At 37.5% G+C, this 19,619-nt stretch overlaps 1 pseudogene across 1 annotated transcript; it reads left to right on the top strand.

Moving 5' to 3' along the window:
- Positions 1-16,672: 16,672 nt before the first annotated feature.
- Positions 16,673-19,382, top strand: LOC149232150 (protein DUF642 L-GALACTONO-1,4-LACTONE-RESPONSIVE GENE 2 pseudogene; annotated as a pseudogene). Its single transcript, XR_016248455.1, has 3 exons — positions 16,673-16,935; positions 17,866-18,191; positions 18,498-19,382. The product of XR_016248455.1 is annotated as a protein DUF642 L-GALACTONO-1,4-LACTONE-RESPONSIVE GENE 2 pseudogene (transcript).
- The last annotated feature ends 237 nt before the right edge of the window (positions 19,383-19,619 follow it).

Raw genomic sequence — 19,619 nt, 5'->3', positions numbered from 1 at the left:
ATCACATTGCTTATGTTTTCTAGGAATTGTAGGCAAACCAGCAACACCATTTTTCTTCAATAAGCGGAGACTGTCATAGTTTAAATGTCCAAATCTAGCATGCCATAATAAACTTGACGGAAGTGTACCTTCTTCATGATGAGAAATATATGAGAAATGTTGTGCATGAGCAGAGGTTCCTTGCAGTTTAAGAAGTCTTTCTTCTTCTATTCCCCTCATGACAAGTGAGTGGTCAGATGCCTTTCTTACCTCAAGCTTTCCATCAAACATATGAATGGAGTGACCTTGCTGGCGGATGTGGACCAAGGACAACAAGTTTCTCTTGAGCTGTGGGAGATATAGAACATGATCCAGAAGAAAGTCTGGAAGACCAGGCAGTTTAAGCCTGATTGTGCCAAGCCTTGATGGCTTGATTTTTGACTGATCTGCAAAGTATACTGCTCCATCAACATTGTCAGTGAAATCTTCAAAAAAATCTTTCCTATGAGTCATATGACAGGTTGCTCCTGAATCAAGCAACCAATCATTTTTCGAAGAAGCAAGTGAAGCATTAAACAAGTCTTCATTTACTCCAATGTTACATTGTGCCTCAATATAGTGAGCGGATTCAGGTGCTTTACCTTTGTCTGTGTCATCAGTTTTACCTTTCTGTTGATTTCTTCTCTGCTCAATTTTGTCCCATGGTAGCTTGCATGTAGAAGCATCATGTGATCCATTTCGTTTGCAGTGAATGCAATGCAGATCTGCCTTTTCTGCTTGAGAATGTATGCCCCCCCTGCCTCTGAAGTATCTTCCTCTTCCTCTTCGTCCACCTCTTCCTCTTGTAGAATCTTGAGCAGGATGCTTTTCTTTATGAGCAAGGCAAACAGTCTCTTCAGAAGATTCAGGGACTGTTTTCTTTCCAAAGGCTTTCTCTCTTTCAGCAAACTTTTTCACAAGAGACTCAAAGGTTATGTCTTTAAGATTTCCATTTGCTTGTAAAGACTCAAGACAATTGGAGTAGGTAGGATAGAGTGCTTTGAGAAAGGCAATAAGAGAGATATCCAGCTCAACCTTAGTGGATTTAATATCATGCATTATAGACTTCATTTTAGATGCAAGAGCAAGGGGATCATTATTTTTCAGTTCAAGAGTGAAGAGTTTAATCATGAGCTGAACAACTTCAAGTGCAGAATGTGAATCATAGAGTTCTTTCAGCTTTTGTAAAGCTTCAAAGGCAGTGGAATAGGATGAAATATGACGACTTACTTCTTCATTTACAGATGCTACGATCAATGCATAGGCTTTGTTGTTCTTGTTTTCCCAAATGACAAGTTCTTTATCTGATGTAGGTTGCACAGGGTCTTTGTCTTCTTCTCCGACACACACTCCTTTCCACAACTCATTGTAGATGAGGGTGTGTTTTACCATCCGAGACCATTCAGAATAGTTCTCCTTGTCAGTGAGAACTATTCCGACCATAGAGATGATTGAATGCATTCTGTAAAAATTACTTATGCTGATAAAAAATCCTTAGGTTACAACCTTCAAATCCTTCTGATATTTGCTAAAAGCATCAGCATTTCATCACTGTAATACTACTATGTTTTGAAAAAAATGTGCAAGGGATCACTTCAATATATCAATTTATCATGCAACACTACAAATGCTTTGATATATAAAATACTCTGACTGATATAACTTTGAATGCTTTGAAAACTGCTTATATAAATGTTGTGGATGATATATCTAAACTGCGCAATACTATTTGAACTACCAAACACAGTTTTGTTACCATACGCAGCAATGTTCACTCTCAAAGACTTCCCACAGACGGTGCCAGATGTTATTTGTCAGTTACCATACCATATCCTCCTTAAAATATTCAAACAGCTTCCAAAACTTATTGAAACAGCGTCCAAAACGCATTCAATAACTTATTCAAGCAGCGCATTCAAAAAAACTTATTGAAACAGCGCATTCAAAAACTTATTGAAACAGCGCATTCAAAAAACTTATTCAAGCAGCTTCGTGTTCAAGAATGCATGGAAAACGACCCTCTGGATCCTTTCCGCTCCAAGTATAAGCATCTGTGTGGCATAGATGATATTGCATACTATAATATTCAATGTCTATACAGCTGACAGCTTGAGAAATCATTAAAACTATAAAATATCCAAACAATAGTATTCTTGGTCCTGTCTTGAAGAAATCTGGGGTTTTAAAGATAACACTCTGAGAAGTTATTAAAACTATAAAATAGTCGCAATATCTAATCACCGAATATTACCCACAACCTTCTTCTCACTACCCAACACAGTCTTCTTAAAATGCACCAAAGCTTACTTGCGCTACTCAAAACAATAAGTAAAATCCTTTATGTTGTAGTTGAAAACAGTGCTATGTCTCTCTTGACCGCTCGGACAAGCCCCGAAACAAGCTAAAAGTTGCTCAAAATCTGGCATGAAATTACCTAAGAGACATGTCGATGCCAGTAGTCGTATCATACCGTTGATATGAATGGCGGTGTTTCCAAACCATTTCGTCCTGAGAACAACGAGCTGCAAGTCGGCGTCGGAGCGTAGAGCCAATGGCAGAGGCGGTTTGAGGTGGAGCCAGACAAACGTTCAGAGGTAATCAATGCGCAGAGAGACAGACGTTTAGGCAGGCAGAGGCGTTATGGCCAGGCAAACGTTCCAGGTAGAGGAGTTACAAGGAATCTAGGACCTGCGCTCTGATACCATGTCAGGCCAGGGTAACTCCAGAATGAGCGGAAGAAAAACTGATATCTGATTTCATTAGAGAACTATTGATTATATACAAGAAGGAGACGGAACAGTTCATCTTCTTGATGACTGTTCACGTTCCAGTTCACCCATCTGTTGAGGATTAGGTGTCAACAATGCTTGTGTGTTCTGAGTTCCCATATGCATCCTTCAAGTTGTAGTCTCGGCGCCCATTACCTCTGCGTTTATGGTGTCCCTTGTGAGCAAACCTTCTTGGGAAATGTTCCAATAGATGACCCGTTTGATGGCATAATAGGCATCTGAAAGGAATACACCAATAGTTCAATTGTTAATGGTGAATATTATTATTCCATGCTAAGTCGATTTGTCCAGGCAATGTGTCGGAGAAACCCATTTCAACAAGGATCCATGCAACCTGCTTGTCACTGACACCCATACATTTTGGGTCGACATATACAAAACGTCCAATAGAGTTTTTGATCTCCAGGAGAACCCTACACGTCCATAATTCTAGTGGGAGGCCCAACAATTTGACCCACACGAAATTATTTCTAGGGATATCACGAGTTGGGTTGAAGTCCACGTACAAGAAGTGTAGGTGAAGGAAATTGTGTCCACGAACCCATGGGATGATTTTGTTGCACTCTAGGTCTTCCTAGTGCAAGAAGTGGAAGTTGTACCAACCATTCACCAATCTGCTAACTTTTGGCGGATATCCAAGTATGGAGGACCAGCAACTGTTAACCCACAATTGCATATCATGCTCCTTCATGTCTGTGAAATATCATCTACCCACTAATGCTCACTTCTGCAAACTTGCAACACTATCCCACATTACATCATATCCGAAGTTGAGAAACTTAGTGTCCGAGGAGGGTTTGATGTGTTTGCCATGCGAACACACACCAAGTCGAGAAACATCCTGCGGAGAAGAATGATCAGTATGACCAAGAGTATTCAAAATACCACCTGTGTCACATGCACTAGGTTAGGAGTTGATCGAGAAGCCAACGGTCGCCCGAAGAGGAAATGAAGAGAATTTGGGGAGGTGTGATCCTTCCACAACAACCGTTACATGTAGGAATGCCTCTTGTGCTGACATGTCAGCATCCAGAGAGGCAACAAATTATGCCAGGTGTGCCATGAGCAAAGGGAAAATAAAAAAGGAAATGTCAGGATGTCAGGAGAATGGCAGGTATCCGGATGAGGATGGACAATGTAAAAAGGCGAGAAAAAAAGACCAGGAGAGCAGGGTGAAGTACTACAGAGCTCATGTGAATCCTGAAATAATGTATTTGACAACAAAATGTAGACTCCAGATCAACCCGTAGTGGAACTGAATTAAGGAGGGTGTCGTTCCAAAAATGGACACCCTTATGCAAGTACAAGTCCCTCCCAGCAGTAAATGTGAATATGATCATACCCCCCACCCGATAAGGATATTTGAATGTGTCACCAAATACATGGTTGGGCGGGATTTAATATGAAATGCACGTTGCGAAGAAAAACCCCATTGGATATAATAAATAAATATGTCGTTGTGTAATAGTAATCCACCACCCTCGAAATACCAAGTGACAATTATCTATCACCTAGAGGAATTAATGAGAAGCGGATCCAACCCAGATCGCTTGCAGTAGGGAAAATAGATCTATAGTCGTCATGAACATAGTGCCCAGTCCAAGAAAATCTCGATCGCAAAACAATTTCTGATAGTTCGCCAGAAAAACCAGTAACACCACCCTCTACCAATAAGCAAAACTAGTAAATTGAGATGGAGGAAAGAAATCTGAAACGCCTCTAAGTGAGCTTTTATTCACAACAACAACAACACCAACACCCCCAACATTTCCACCACTTGTGACAATACCTAAAACCCAACAAATTGCATGGACGTGATATGTAAAAAGAACCCAACCATTTTCTCCATAAAAAATATATCTTAGACTGGTTCGGAGAGACCTCAAGTTCACTGACTTTTGTCAAGTGAATAATTGTTAGGAAGCGCGTCCACCTGAACATATAGTCTTCGTCGACGAAGAGCGACTTGACCTAAGATGATGAGATATAAAATGAAAATAACAATGACCAAAAACAAAACAATTTGAATGATCTCTAGAGAATATTAGTAAAATTCAAATGGGATCAATTAACATATATGAAAAGGAATCGAGTTTATAAAACAAAATGTCGTTGAATTATATATATAATAAATTTAGAAATTAATATTATATTAAAATAATTTAAATTAAAAATAATAATATTATTAATATTTTTATTCTTAATAAAAAAATATGATATAATTTTACTTAAAGATATAAAAAAGAACGAGTTATTTATTAAAGAATCCAATATTCCTCAATACCTTTTTAAATTCGCTTAAATCCTAACCTGACGCAATTAGCAAGGAACTTGCTTGTTCTAATCTCATTTCTTTAAAGCTATTTAAATAAAAGTCCTTGTTGCATGCCTGCGAATTGTACGATATGTGTATGTGTGCCATTTGTCGTTAATCAATAAATTTATATTGATTAGAAATAACTCGGGGGTTATAATGTTACATGAATTCTATTTATACAACATATTGCTACATATCGTGTGTACAACAACATTGTATGGGTATGGTTTACTTAAGTACATAATTGCGTTTATCATTTGATAGCAAAGGACATGAAGTATTCATATATGTCGATGAAACATGTATCACTATGTTACTTTTTTTACAAATCAGGTCACAATCAATTATATTTATCATTTTTTAATTCTCTCTTAGATTTTTATAACATAACTAAATCATAATAATAATATTTTTTTTATAAATTAGGTTTATTTATTTATTTATTTTTAAGTTAAATTTAATTTAGTTGGGATTAATGTTTATTTATAAAATATTTTTATCAAAATTGTGTAAAACTTAATTATATAATATTTTTTAGGATAATTTTTATCCATATATAATTCTTATCCTCAGCTTTTTATCATAAAATTTGAACTAATGATTTGATAAAAACTAAAATTTAAATAAATCAAATGTACACCTCGTAAATTTAATTTCCTCATATATTATATATTGATTATTTACCCTACTATAATATAATTAAATTAAATTAAAAATAAACTCTTCGACTAATAAAAATATCTCCTTAATAAGCAAATAATACATGTTTTCTTAAATCTTTCAACAAATCCATCTTCATCAATTCACTTGTTACTACTTTTATTATGATGCGGAGAGGAAAAGAATTCTCACACATTTAAGGAAGAAAAACATTAACCTTACAACGAAGGTTTGCATTGTTAACTATAAAATTTCCTTGTAAGCTATGAAACATTTTAAGGGACCAAAATAGTTTATGATTTTACAAAATACTTTATGATTTTACAAGCCTTTCTTTCATATACCTTCAAAGACATTACAATGAAGGTTTGCATTGCTTGTTAACTATAGAACATCGAATGGACTAAATATTTAAAAAGAAATTACTAATTGTCTTTTTCCACATGGTTGGCATTCCTTATCAATTATGGAACCAAAATATTTATATTCGAAAATTTGCAAGTGTCTTTCTTTCTTATACATTCAAAGACATTTGTATGGAAAATAGCATTTAATCTAGGTTTGCATTCCTTGTAAACTATGCATTTAAAAGACCAAGATACTTTAGAAAATTTATAAGTTGTTTTTCTTTCATATTCATTCAAAGACATTGTAAACTATGGAACATTTAAAAGACCAAAATACTTTATGATTAGAAAATTTACAAGTGTCTTTCTTTCCTATCCATTTCAAAAATATTTGTAGGGAAGGCAATGTTTAATCTATAAAAAAAATATTTGATTACACGGAAAATAGTGTCCAATCTGTAAAAATTGATATGATGTTAACACAGTATGAGCAAAGTTTGGTGGGACAATTACGGTTTGAATGATAAAAGCACTTCGCTTTAATGAGTGGCTACCATTTCCAAAGAAAACAAATATGACGCTTAACTTATATTGTAAGAAAGTTCACACCTTGCGTAGAAGCATGGACACTAAAGATGTAATGGCATGTATCATGGTTATATTTCGTGGAATAAAGTATCGGAAAAGTTTAATAATTTTGTTTATAATATGTTTAATTGGTAATCATTGAAATTAATTTGGGTTGAATAATTGTTTTTATTGAAATAAAAATTATTATTGGGAATAATTTATTGATTATTTATAAGAGGCAAGTTACATTTCTTATGTTTATGGGTTTTAGGTTGTAAATTTATTGTTCTAGCCGCTGCATGTTATAAGGCGTTTGGAATGCGTTGATCATAAATAATTTTTATATGACCAAAAAATTTAAAGCCACATATGTAATGTTAACTTTATAACTAAAAATAATTTATTTTATTGAATTATTTTAAATTTATTTTTTAAATTGTGATTGGTTATTTCAGCGTTTTTCTTATTAAGTCATGATTATTAATCATGATTATATTATCCAGCATTAATAATGGTGCTACGATTATTTTGTTATTTAATATATGTTAATGCGTTCATAAGCATACACATATAAGTGCTCAGATTGATCGAGCTGATATGGTCGCCTACGACAGGTGTTGTGGCTTGAAATATGATGGTCGTGGATTACTACAATGACTTCCCGTAAATTGGAGTTCCCCAACGTTCCCCAACCCTAGTACGGTGGGTCTTGCCTGTGCCTCTGTTTATTTCTGTGTTATGCATACGCTTGCGAAAAGTGTTAGGCTATGCATTTACTTGTTTATATATAGATTGGTTGACCTGTTTAAATGATTTTATGTGTGTTAGTCTCGGTTTGCATATATATATATATATATATATATATATATATATATATTGCATTTAAATGTTTGTCACATAATTTATTTATCATATAATTGCGTTTAATTTGTTTGTTATATTAATCTAGTTGTTCACATATATATTAGTTATATTAGTTTAGTTGAAATGTTTATGTTTAAATGTTTGTTCTATAATTTATTTATCCAAAAAAAAATTGGAATAATGTTTTTTTTGTTTTAGGTTATTTATGTTATTTTTTTTATATGATTTTGATTTCAATGTCAAGGTATCTTATTTAAATGTAGTTAAAATTCAATAATTAAACTAAGTTATAGGAAACACTAGCTATGGATCCTTGTTTATTCATATTCACAAAAAATGAACTTTTAACCAATCAAAAGTAATTTTAGGTTTTATTCGGAGTCAAAAACAACTTTAGACTATATAGTATCTACAACTTTAGTCTACATAGTATCTACAAAAAAATATCAGTAATATCATCATTCACCTTACTAATCAAATCATATATTTTTAATATTCTACTTAAAATTATTATTGATCGTTACTAATCAAATCATATATTTTTAATATTCTATTGAAATTTAGTTTTGGTCTTAAGTTGTTAATTTATTTATTTATGTTAAAAAAAATGAATTCTTAACCAATTAAAAATAATTTTAGGTTGATTTGGAGTCAAAAACAACTTTAATCTACATAGTATCCACCAAAAAACCAATAATATCATTATTTACATTACCTCTAATCTAATCATATATTTTTAATATTCTACTTAAATTATACATAACAATATTATTCTACTTAAATTATACATAACGAACCAAACACTATTTCTTTTCTTTTTTTAATTTATGCATAGAATTTCATTAATCTAAAAGAGTTTATATGGAGTTTACAATATCCACATAAAGACTGGGTTTTCACATAAAAACCAAAATCAAACTGTATGGAAACATCAAGATAAACATAACAATTATTCTACTTAAATTATACATAACGAACCAAACACTATTTCTTTTCTTTTTTTAATTTATGCATAGAATTTCATTAATCTAAAAAAGTTTATATGGAGTTTACAATATCCACATAAAAACTGGGTTTTCCCATAAAAACCAAAATCAAACTGTATAGAGACATCAAAATAAACATAATAAAAGAAACAAAAATATCACCCATTTGTGAGTTGGTTTTCAAATTTGCTTTTTTCTTTTTCTTGATTGTTGCTTCCACACACCCATTTACCCAAAAAAAATTAATAACCAACAAACTGCTATTACTCATTAAATTATAATTTAATGATATATATATTCAAATACTTAAATTTTCAATTTTATAATTAAAATTTTGTATTCACATAACCCCAAGATATGGCCTCATCCTTCCCGATCCTGAAAACAAAATATAACAAAGTTGTTATTCCGTGGTTAAATATTTTATAGTTTCCCTCTTGTGTTACGGTTTGAGATCAAAGATGATTTATACGTGGCAACACTTCGTAAAGAACGTATGATTTATAAGGAACTCGTTCATTATCCATTAATGTTATGTTATCGAAAATGACCAAAGCTCTAATGGATGATTAAACATGATCATCTTTTAACATGATGGATGGCTTCTCGTTATGGTTGGTGAGGGAAAGTAACCATAATTACTATTTAGCTCTTAGTAATGTGTTTTATTTTAAATTAAGTATTATTTTAATGGATAAATAAATTTGATTATTTTTTAACATGATGGATGGTTCTCGTTATGGTTGGTAACGGAAAATAACCATAATTACCTTTTATTTATTTATTTATTAGTTCTAAGTAATGTGTTTTATTTTAAATTAAGTATTAGTTTGTTTTTGTTTGTTTGTTTGGTTTTTAGAAGGAAAAAGCGAAATTGTATTATATTGAGTCTATATAACTGCTCCAGATAGTACATTTACATGCTAATTGAGGAAGCTAAGAACATATGACACAAAACCAGAGGAAGAGATCCTCTGAGAAGGATGTCGAAGCTCAAAAACATACACAGATACAAATATATTAGACACCTCCAGCATAACTAGGAAGATGATCAGAGATAGATATAGTCATTCATACCATACAAATGCTTGAAAACCAAAAAGGTAAATAAAAACAGACCTGAAGGACATAAGCAAGAGATTAAAAGCCAGGGATAGCAAAATCCTGAATGATAAAGGACTCCTCGCCAGATATTACCTTCATGGACCAGGAACCTGTACCTAGTTGAAGACCCTCCTTTGACAGGCAGTCCGCTTGCTGGTTCTGAGCTCTGAAGATGTGCTGAATGGAACACCCTCTCATAAGTCCCCAAAAAAACATGATCTTGTCCATCCAGTCTACCAGGTGAGGGCACCTGATGAAGCTTTTACCATTGACATGATCGACCATGGTTTTGGAGTCCCCATAAATAGAGATGGAATGAATGTAAAAAAAAATACAGAAGGCGAGAAGACCCGCAAGGGCCTTCGCCTCTGCCATGTTGTTTGTGCCCTTACCTGCATTCCAAGAAAGACTATATTGGAGATTCTCGTCCATAATTATGAAAACCCCACAGCCGCAAGAGTTTTGCTGAGCGGCGCCATCAAAAAAGGCCCTCGGGGACCTGAAAAGAGAAACTACTTGTCCATTTCTGTTCACAGCTTTCAATTTGGGTAACTTTTTTGGGATAGAGTCGTAGATGAGAATTATGTGATGTAATATATCCTTCAGAGGCTCCTTTGCTTCTTTGAAAATTATGTTGTTCCTCCACCTCCAAGCACACCATAGAATGATAATAATGAACGATCTCCATGAATCTCTTTGCCCGCTCCACCAATCAAAAGCAGCATGTGTAGAAGCATGAGAGACAAGAGGGAAACCATATAAAATTGCCAATTCGTGCCATATTTGCAGAATAGATTTGCATTGGAAGAACATGTGAAAGTTTGTTTCCTCTTCTAATTCGCACATCAGGCACCTGCTCGGCCCATGCCACTTCCTTTTCTTTAAATTCTCCCAGGTCAGATTTTTATTGTAAAACACCAGCCACGAGAAGTATATTAATTTGGGAGAGCATCCTGATTTCCAAAATGCTGATGGGAAAGTGGGATTAGAATACAAGGGCTTCAAACCAATCAGATCTGTATAAATATCCTTTACGCATACCTGTATATTTGCATTTGACGTTTTCCAGATTAAATAATCCTGCGGCCTGGACCGGAGAAAACCACAGCTTCTCAGTACGATTCTGACTGAGTTCCAAAGACTTACCATAGACTCTGACATACCAAGATCTTCAGCCGTTTTCCATAAAGGGAGAGGGCCTTGCCAACCTGCAATCAACTTATCCCACATGAAGAAACCTTTTCTATGGAGGAAGATTAGGATCCTTTCGGGAATTGAAATGCTCTCACGCCTACTCATGATGGGATCTATTCCGATAAGGATTCTTCTACCAGATTGAAAGCACCATTTCAGGTTCCTTAAGAAATATTGTTCTATTTTGCGGAAACTGAGCCAGATGGCAGAGCCATGCATTGCTCCAATCCTCCCTAAACGGAACCAGTATTCCATGCCTTTTCCTCTCAAATATTTTGTTTTAATGGTAGTGCTCCACGGCCCTTCCCCGTAGATACCCCTCCACAAAGATTTGCACAGGAGTGCTTTCCCGAAGGTCCTCATATCCAATAATCCCCATCCACCTGTAGTCTTCGGCCTAGAAATCTTTTCCAAAGTAGTGAGATGATATTTTCCTTGAACTGATTTGCCGCCCCATATGAAATTTGCAGTGACCTTGTTCATTTTCTGAATGATACTTGCCGGGAGGAAGAAAATGTGAGCCCAATATACAGCAAGTTGCGATAGGACTGCTTGAGTTAGGACGATTCTTCCAGCCAGAGATAGACACTTATATTCCCAGGCGGATATCTTTTTGTAGTATCTATCAATAAGCCATTGCCAATCATCCTTAGAGTAACCCTTTGCCTTTAGATGAAAACCCAAATATTTTAATCCATCCTTGATTGACCTCGTACCGATTCCAAACAAGGCGGAAATCCATTCCACTGTTTCCATATTGGCGCCATTGTGGTAGAGAAAGGACTTGGACTTGTTTATTTGTAAGCCGGTGGCACTTTGAAACCTATAAAGAATGTCATTGAGACATATCCACGAAATCCTGCACAACATTGCAAAAATAAGCACATCATCGACAAATAAATTGTGCGAGATGAAGTTGTTCCTGCAAATCTTCACGGGCTTGCATCTGTTCTCTGAAACCGCCTTATTGATATGAAGGCTTAAAGAGTTCATTGCTAAGATGAACAGCAGCGGCGACAAAGGGAAACCTTGACGCAGTCCCCTTTCTGCTGGGAAAAAAGGGGAAGGGATCCCATTTATAATGACAGCATAGTTCACGTTCTCAATACATGCCATAATCCAATTTATGACATTTGATTTCAGACCAATCTTTGCTAATAAACACCTGATAAAACCCCAGTCTAAGCAATCATAAGCTCTTTGTAAATCAATTTTCAAAATGGCTGCTTCAGATTGATTTGAGATCATGGAGAACAGGCTTTCCTGTGTGCTGGCGACAACATCCATTATATTTCTTCCCTTTAAAAACGCATGTTGGTCCTTTGATAATGAGCTGGCTAATGTCGCTTTGATCCTCTCTGCTATGATTTTTGTGATAATTTTGAAAGTTATGTTGCACAAGGAAATCGGCCTAAAATCTTTAAAGGAGTCTGCTTCCAATTTCTTTGGGATGAGAGCAATCTGCGTGGATGATGTAATGTGATGAATGTTGCCTGAGATTCTTGCTGCTTCAACCATCCTTAACAGATCTAGTTTGATGATGTCAAAGAAATGAATGAAGAATTCTATTGTCCAACCGTCCGGGCCAGGACATTTATCCTTCTTAAAGGCCTTCATAACTCCTAAAAGTTCTTCCTCTGTTATAGGCTGGAAGAGATCTTCATTTTTTCCATCATCAAACATTTGAGGGACCAGATCAATACCCCATAGGATATCCTGAAAGCTGCTATTTTCCCTTCTTTTGTATTGGTCTTTAAAATGTCTCACTGCTGCCTTTGAGATTTCTTGTTGAGAGAAGAGAAAACCTCCCTGACCATCACTAATTTTCCATATAGTGTTCCTCTCCCGCCTGGCATTTGCATACTTGTGAAAAAATTTAGTGTTCCTATCACCTTCCTCGAGCCAGATCGCCCTGCTCTTTAATCTCCATAAGGCTTCCTCCTTCTTTAGAATATTTTGTTTTTTTCTTTCGAGCTCATTTAGGCAGCATCTCATGCTAAAAGGGAGAGAGTTAGCTTTCAAAAACTTGGAAATATCGTCCAGTTCCTTTTGTATTTCTTGTAGAGCCAATCTGTCCGACTGTCTTTTTTTATGTTGCCATTCCTTTACCACTTTTCTCATTGAGGACATCTTGTCTCTAAAGGTCATAAAAGGAGGAAGCGAGCCTTTTGCAGATAATTCCTTCCAAACTTTTGTTATTTCTTCATTGAAAGCTGGGTCCTCTAGGCATGTTCTGTTGAATTTAAAGGGGTACCCATTCCTATACCCCTTTTCCCTCCAGCTGAGAGAAATTGGCCTATGGTCGGAAATGAAGACATTTTCAATGGACGAAAAAGGCATGCCCATTTTGTCAATAATGCTGACATGTACTATAAACCGATCTATCCTTTTTGCAATGTAGGCCTCTTCTATTCTTCCGTTATCCCACATAGGCGACATTTTGGGCGAGGCAACATCTACAAGATTCCTGTGGAGGAATTCATACTTAATTCGATCTGAGAGCGGATCTCTCTTCCTGCACTTTCCCCATCTTTCTTCCGAGCTTAGAGTAATGTTTAGATCGCCTGCAATCATTAATGAATCAATGTCAAAGATTTCTGAATCAAAAAATTTATCCCAGAAGTGAGTCATGTTCTTATAAGGGGCATAGATATTCAAGATATTGATGGGACAGTTATATCCTCTAATAAACGTTGTGATGAGAATTCCAGCAAAACATTTGTAGGCTTTAGCTTTGATCCAGGAAGGATCCCACATAACTGCTAGCCCTCCCGAAAGTCCCTTGGCTTCCGAGGCTGCCATATGCCACAAGGGAAACATTTTCCTGAAATAGGAAATGGACGCCTGTTTGCTGTGCATGGTTTCTTGTACTAGAATGATTTTTGGCTTGGCTGAGAAGAAAAGCTCTTTGAGCGCCAAAAATTTGAGATCTGCTCCCAGACCTCGGATATTCATTGATATGATGAAAGTCATTTGGGGAGATTTCCAGCCGCGCTTGCTCTAAGAGGCTGATTCTCTGTCATGTCAATGATGGGAATGTCCACAAGGGACAGGTTCCTTACTCCACAGTCCGCATCTTTTGTCCTCCCCCGATAGTGTCTGCTACCCCCCTTGTTTTTTTCCTCACTGTTATATTTTTAGCAGAGTTTGGGCTAATGAGCGGGGGCGAGGGATTCCGAGGCTTATGGATGGTTAAGGGCTCCATCTCGAGAGATTTCTTGCTTAGAAGAAAATCTAGGTCACTGTCATACAAATTTGTTGGAGATGAGACCGGGAATTTAAAGGGGTGGCAGATACCATCGGCTCTTTGCCTTTTGAGGAGGGAAAATGGATTTTATCGGGCATAGGCGAGGAAGATGAGATGAGGATGGATTGGGATCCCACTTTAAAATCCTTTGGCTTGGAGATCGGAGGGGGAGGAGGAATTGCTTTTTCATCCTTTGGTTTCGGGGGGGCGAGCAAAGAAAAGTTTGTAACTCTTTTTCGGCGCTAAAATCAGTTATAGAGAAAGATTCTGGCTTGGAACCGAGGCACAGAGAGCGATCTTGAGAGAAATACTGAGGAGATTGAATGGTTATGTTTTCCAGATTCTTGAGATCTTGAACAACCTCCAGATCTGTCGGAGTCAAACTGGCTGTAGGAGATAGCTTCTCTTCATCAGAGGACAATGGTGAAGCCACCCGGACCTTTTCATGATACACCCTTCTTTTTATAATCGGGCGCCGAGGGAAATTTCTTATTAGATGTCCTGTCTTGTGACAAGCGGCACATCTGAAGGGGATACCCCAGAAGTCTAGCCTTTGTTTTATTTTTAAGTCCCTCCAGGCAATCTCTATATGATCCAGAAATCCTCCCCTGTAGGCCTTTTCAATAAGTATCCATGCAATGTGCTTGTCTTTTTCCCCTAGACACCATGGGTCAACGTAGACAAATCTTCCAATGGAATTACCTATCTCTGTTAAAGTCTCCTTGGACCACATCTCCAGAGGAAGATTTGGGAGCTTTACCCAGATCAAATTATTCGAGGGGGTGTTTTTCAAAGGGTTGTAACCTATATACCACCTGTGGAGTGCGAGGAAACTTCTTCCATGTACCCAAGGCCGAGTCTGAATGGCTTCTACATCACCAGCGCTTAAAAAATGAAAGCAGTACCACTCCTTCATGAGCTTTGATACAATGGGAAGGTATCCGATCAGTGGCTTCCACTGAGACACAAGCCAATTTCTCATCGCGACATCATCCATTTCTGGAAAGTGCCATCTACCCACTAAGGCAAGGTCCTGGAGGCTTTCTATACGCTCAGACAAGGCGGTACTATCCAGTTTTAAAGCAGTAGGTGGAGGAGTGGTTTTAACGGGGTTCCGGGTCTTGTTATAACGATTTGCATGTTCATGCAAAACTTTTTGTGACTGGTCTCTATCCTTGTCAGCATCTGGCATTGTTGATTGAACGACCACGTCATCCAAAGTAGATTGCCAACCTCCCGCTAACGTGGAACCTCCCCATTCTTTCTCAGCCTGTATGGCAGCGCGTATCATGGCCTCCATGGCTGATACGTCTGACCCACCCTCCATGCGCCTCCAATTCGTCCACCTAGCTTTGACTGTAGGATTTTTGTCCTAGATAGATTTCCAAATCAGGTTTTATAAACCAGGAATAAATGAGCAGCAGTCCGACCTCTGAATGAAATGCCTGGATGATATAATGCCAAAAGTGGGGGATAAGACTTTTTTGACAAAGAAACCTGGCGATCTGAAGACTCGGTAAGGAATGTTTTAATGGGCACAGATATAGAAAATCCTCCCTTCCAAGGATAATAACTAGGGGATGGATTGCCAAATCAGGAGATTGTACCAGCTATAAATGAGCATCTGACTAAGCACTGAAAATAAGACCTGGATTAGGTAATGCTGGAAGTATGAATTAAGACTCTTCTGACAGAGGACTCGCTATTCGAGAGAGGCTCGGGAACAGATATGGACAACTGTCCAAGACCAATAACTAAGATTTACTGCACTCAATTTGGCAAGGTGAAATGGCGTCGGTCTTGGTACCTTATCTCAGTGCCATTTGAAAATACCGGGATAGGACACTCAAAACCCCGGTCCCGTGAAGAGTTTTCTGATCCCATGAAGTGGTTTTGGAGGGAGAGAGTTCTGAATCCTGCTCATGAGCTATGGCGAAGAACGGATCCTATCCAGTGTTCTACCAAGACTTACAATGGAGTCTTTCAGCTTCTATGAATAATTTAACTAGATGATGAGTCTTGGCAGACTATGCAACAACAGTAAATTTCAAAAATGCACCACCAGGTTCCTATATTAATTCGAAAATTTGAACAGGGTTTATAGATTACTACAGACTGCTTCAGTTTGTGTATGAAAACCCAAAACATGCTGATAAAACTAGAGTCTAAGTAATGGGACTTAAAACTTTGCTGGAAAAACCCGATTTTTAACAGAGATGCTAAATACTGGCCAAATTATAACTCGAACTTTCTTCCCATCTATAATGTTTTTACAGCATCCGAGCTAGGATAAACTTCAGTCTAAACAAGCTCACTATGACTATGAAACGCTAAAAATTTTCAAACGAGTGCCTGCATTTCAGGAGCTTAAAGAGGAACTGAGTAAACTGTAAATAGCGGAAAAAAAAACAAGAGAAGATTGACGTCTTACCGAGTGTAAGCTGAGTGGAGAGCAACTTTAAACCTCCAGCAAAACCAAAACCAGAGCTTCGACACCGGAGATGATAGTGAAAGAGAAGAAGGGAGAGACTGGCTGCAAGGTCGACCCTGCGCCAGTGCGCGCAGGGTGAGAAGAAATGCTGGCCAAACTTCTTCTTCCCGCAAAGGCTGGATTTGTAGAAGCTACTAAGGATTTGAGACCGGGGAGGAGTAGAGTGAGTGTGTCAGTCTATGGAATGGCATGGAGGGTCATAGGGCCATATTCTGACAGATGGCTAGCGCGTCGAGCAACAGATGTGCATGGGCGTTCAAACAAAAATGCCGGGATAATCGTGTCGGTGAAAAGCAAAAAGCTAGACATGCATTGGCTCCACGCATTCCTGCATTGCACTGATAGGCTGTGAGTGAGAGATAGTCATGGCGGATGCGACCTGGTTGGTTGCCTTCAGCATGCAGCTCCACTCAGTTCCCTCCCTTCCTCTTCCAAACTAAGTATTAGTTTATGAGGTTCTTGATATTGTAATTGGCAGGGAAAGTAATAAGGATAGAGATTGACCATTTAAAGTTAGCCGTGCTTGAGAGAGAAGTAACCTTTATTAATGAAAACACAAAATAAATATATATGAAGTGAAATTTATAGAGAATTTTTATCAATAAATATGATTTGATTATTAAAAAAAATAATGAAAAATAAGAAAATTGTTAAGAGTTTTTTAAAATATATATCTATCATTATTATTTTGAAATGTTGTACATTTAAAATAATGTATCCACTCAAAATATAAAATATTTTAATTTAATATACACAATTTTTCTTAAAACTCTCAATTAATAAGATTATAAAATTATATGAAAATCTTTACTTTAAAATATTAAAAAAACAACTCTTTATTAATTAATAAAAAAAATCATTAAATTATACACATCCATAGCATTCCCCACCAAAAGACATGAGTATACCAATTAAAAAGAAATGAATTTGTATTGGCATATCAAAAACCTAATGTACTGCTATGTTAACGGAATGGAAAGCATAGATGGCACCATCATACAAAAGCTATACCACTTCGCCAACGAGTATGATACATTGATTATATTAATAATGAAAATGATAAGGATGAACAAACAAGATGAAGGCCGGCCAGCCAAACAATTTTATTAAGCTAAACAACAATGCCCAATATTAATCTTCTCTCTTTGTTACATCAATATTTAGGCCGATAGGCCTTTCTTTGAAAGGGACTTTCGTCGTCCTTCTCCTTCTGACGCTGACATCTGGCGAACGACTAGACGGTGACACCTGGCGAACTTTGTTTTCGTTTTTGTTCAGGAAACGAATACTTAATTACCTGCATATCCTGCTTTCTCTGAGGTTCGTTGCGCGGGGCTCATATTACTCCCTTACATTTAGTGTTGCGCGAACCTGCGGACAGTCTGAGAGGTTGAATGTTTCCGTTCCTCCATTCTCGGGAAACATATCCATCCAGACAGTTTACAGTATCAACGGCTGGGATGCCTATGCTTGGGCATTTAGGGCTCCTTCTGATTTAGTCGATGTCATTCTTCACAACCCTGGCGTCGAAGAAGATCCGGCTTGTGGACCTGTCCTGGACGCAGTGGCCATCAAGGAGATGGTTCCCCCGAAGTTCACAGGATGTAATCTAGCTTGGCTTCTTGATTTCTTGCATTGCTGGTTTCTTGATTTAGTGCTTTCTTGGTTTCTTGATTTTTATTTTGGAGATGGTTCCAACTTCCCCCTAAGTTCACAGGATGTAATCTAGCCTGGCTTCTTGATTTCTTGCTTTGCTGGTTTCTTGATTTAGTGCTTTCTTGGTTTTTATTTTGGAGATGGTTCCCCCGAAGTTCACACACGCTCGGCTTCTTGATTTCTCGATTTGCTGGTTTCTTGATTTAGTGTTTTCTCGTTTTTTTTTTTTTTAATTTTATTTTGATTTTGTGCAGGGAATCTGATTAAGAATGGAGATTTCGAAGAGGGACCTTACATGTTCCCAAGTTCGAACTCTGGCGTGCTCCTCCCTCCCAATGTTAATGATGTCGTCTCTCCTCTGCCGGGATGGATCATGGATTCTCTTAAAGCCGTCAAATACATTGATGCCGAGCATTATGCTGTCCCGCAGGGCAGGAGAGCCGTAGAACTCGTCGGTGGTAAGGAAAGCGCCATGTCTCAGATCGTCAGAACGATTCCGGGCAAACTCTACCGTCTGAGCTTCGCGGTCGGAGATGCCAGGAACACCTGTAAGGGGATTATGATTGTGGAGGCCTTTGCTGGAAAGGAGACGGTCAAAGTTCCCTTCGAATCGAAGGGAGCAGGAACCTTCAAGGATGCAACGCTCGCATTCACGGCAATCTCTCCCAGGACCCGTGTTCTGTTCTTCAGCGAATTTTATACCACGAGAAGTGATGACGTCAGTACTTTGTGTGGTCCAGTGATAGATGAAGTGAAACTCTTTCTTCTTCGTTGAGCTTTCTATATGTACCTGCAAATTTGGTTTTACTTATGCGTACTGTATGTATGCATCTGATTAGGATTAGTATTTCTGGTATTTTGCCCAAATGAAACTAGAAGTTATCATAGGGATATATGTATTTTGAGAACAGAGTCTGTTACCTCTTCACTGATAACTTGCGCTACCCACAGCAATTACTTGTGACGAGGGTATCGCAGCTCGTGGAGGAGGAATGGAGAAGAAGCCAAAATCAAAGGCATCCCCTGCCATTACAGGCGATCATGCTTCTGCTGCTCATTCATCGCCTTCTTCTGCGCTGACAGACGGTGAATTTCTTCTGCACTTACTTCGAAAAGGCAATAATCAAGCAAACAATGGAGGCGGAGAAGGAGATTCTACCGATAAAAGGAGGAAACAAGAAGCCATCGCCGGTTCTTCATCATCAGCCGATGAAGAGCCATGGCAGCTAAAGGATCCAGCAGTTGCAGCATTAGGCCCTAGCCATCGTTTCCGCGGGGAAGAAGTCATAGCACAGGGGTACCATCATCATCTTCAAAGTCCAACTCCACTTCCACATCCACATCCACATGGTTGGCTGCACTTACATTCATCACCA

Source organism: Pinus tabuliformis, chromosome J, assembly GCF_031772625.1.
Source record: "Pinus tabuliformis cultivar Carrire ecotype Pingquan chromosome J, CPIR1, whole genome shotgun sequence".
Lineage (NCBI taxonomy): Eukaryota > Viridiplantae > Streptophyta > Pinopsida > Pinales > Pinaceae > Pinus > Pinus tabuliformis.
The sequence above is the reverse complement of the archived record's forward strand: the minus strand, read 5'-3'. Positions and strand labels throughout refer to the sequence as shown.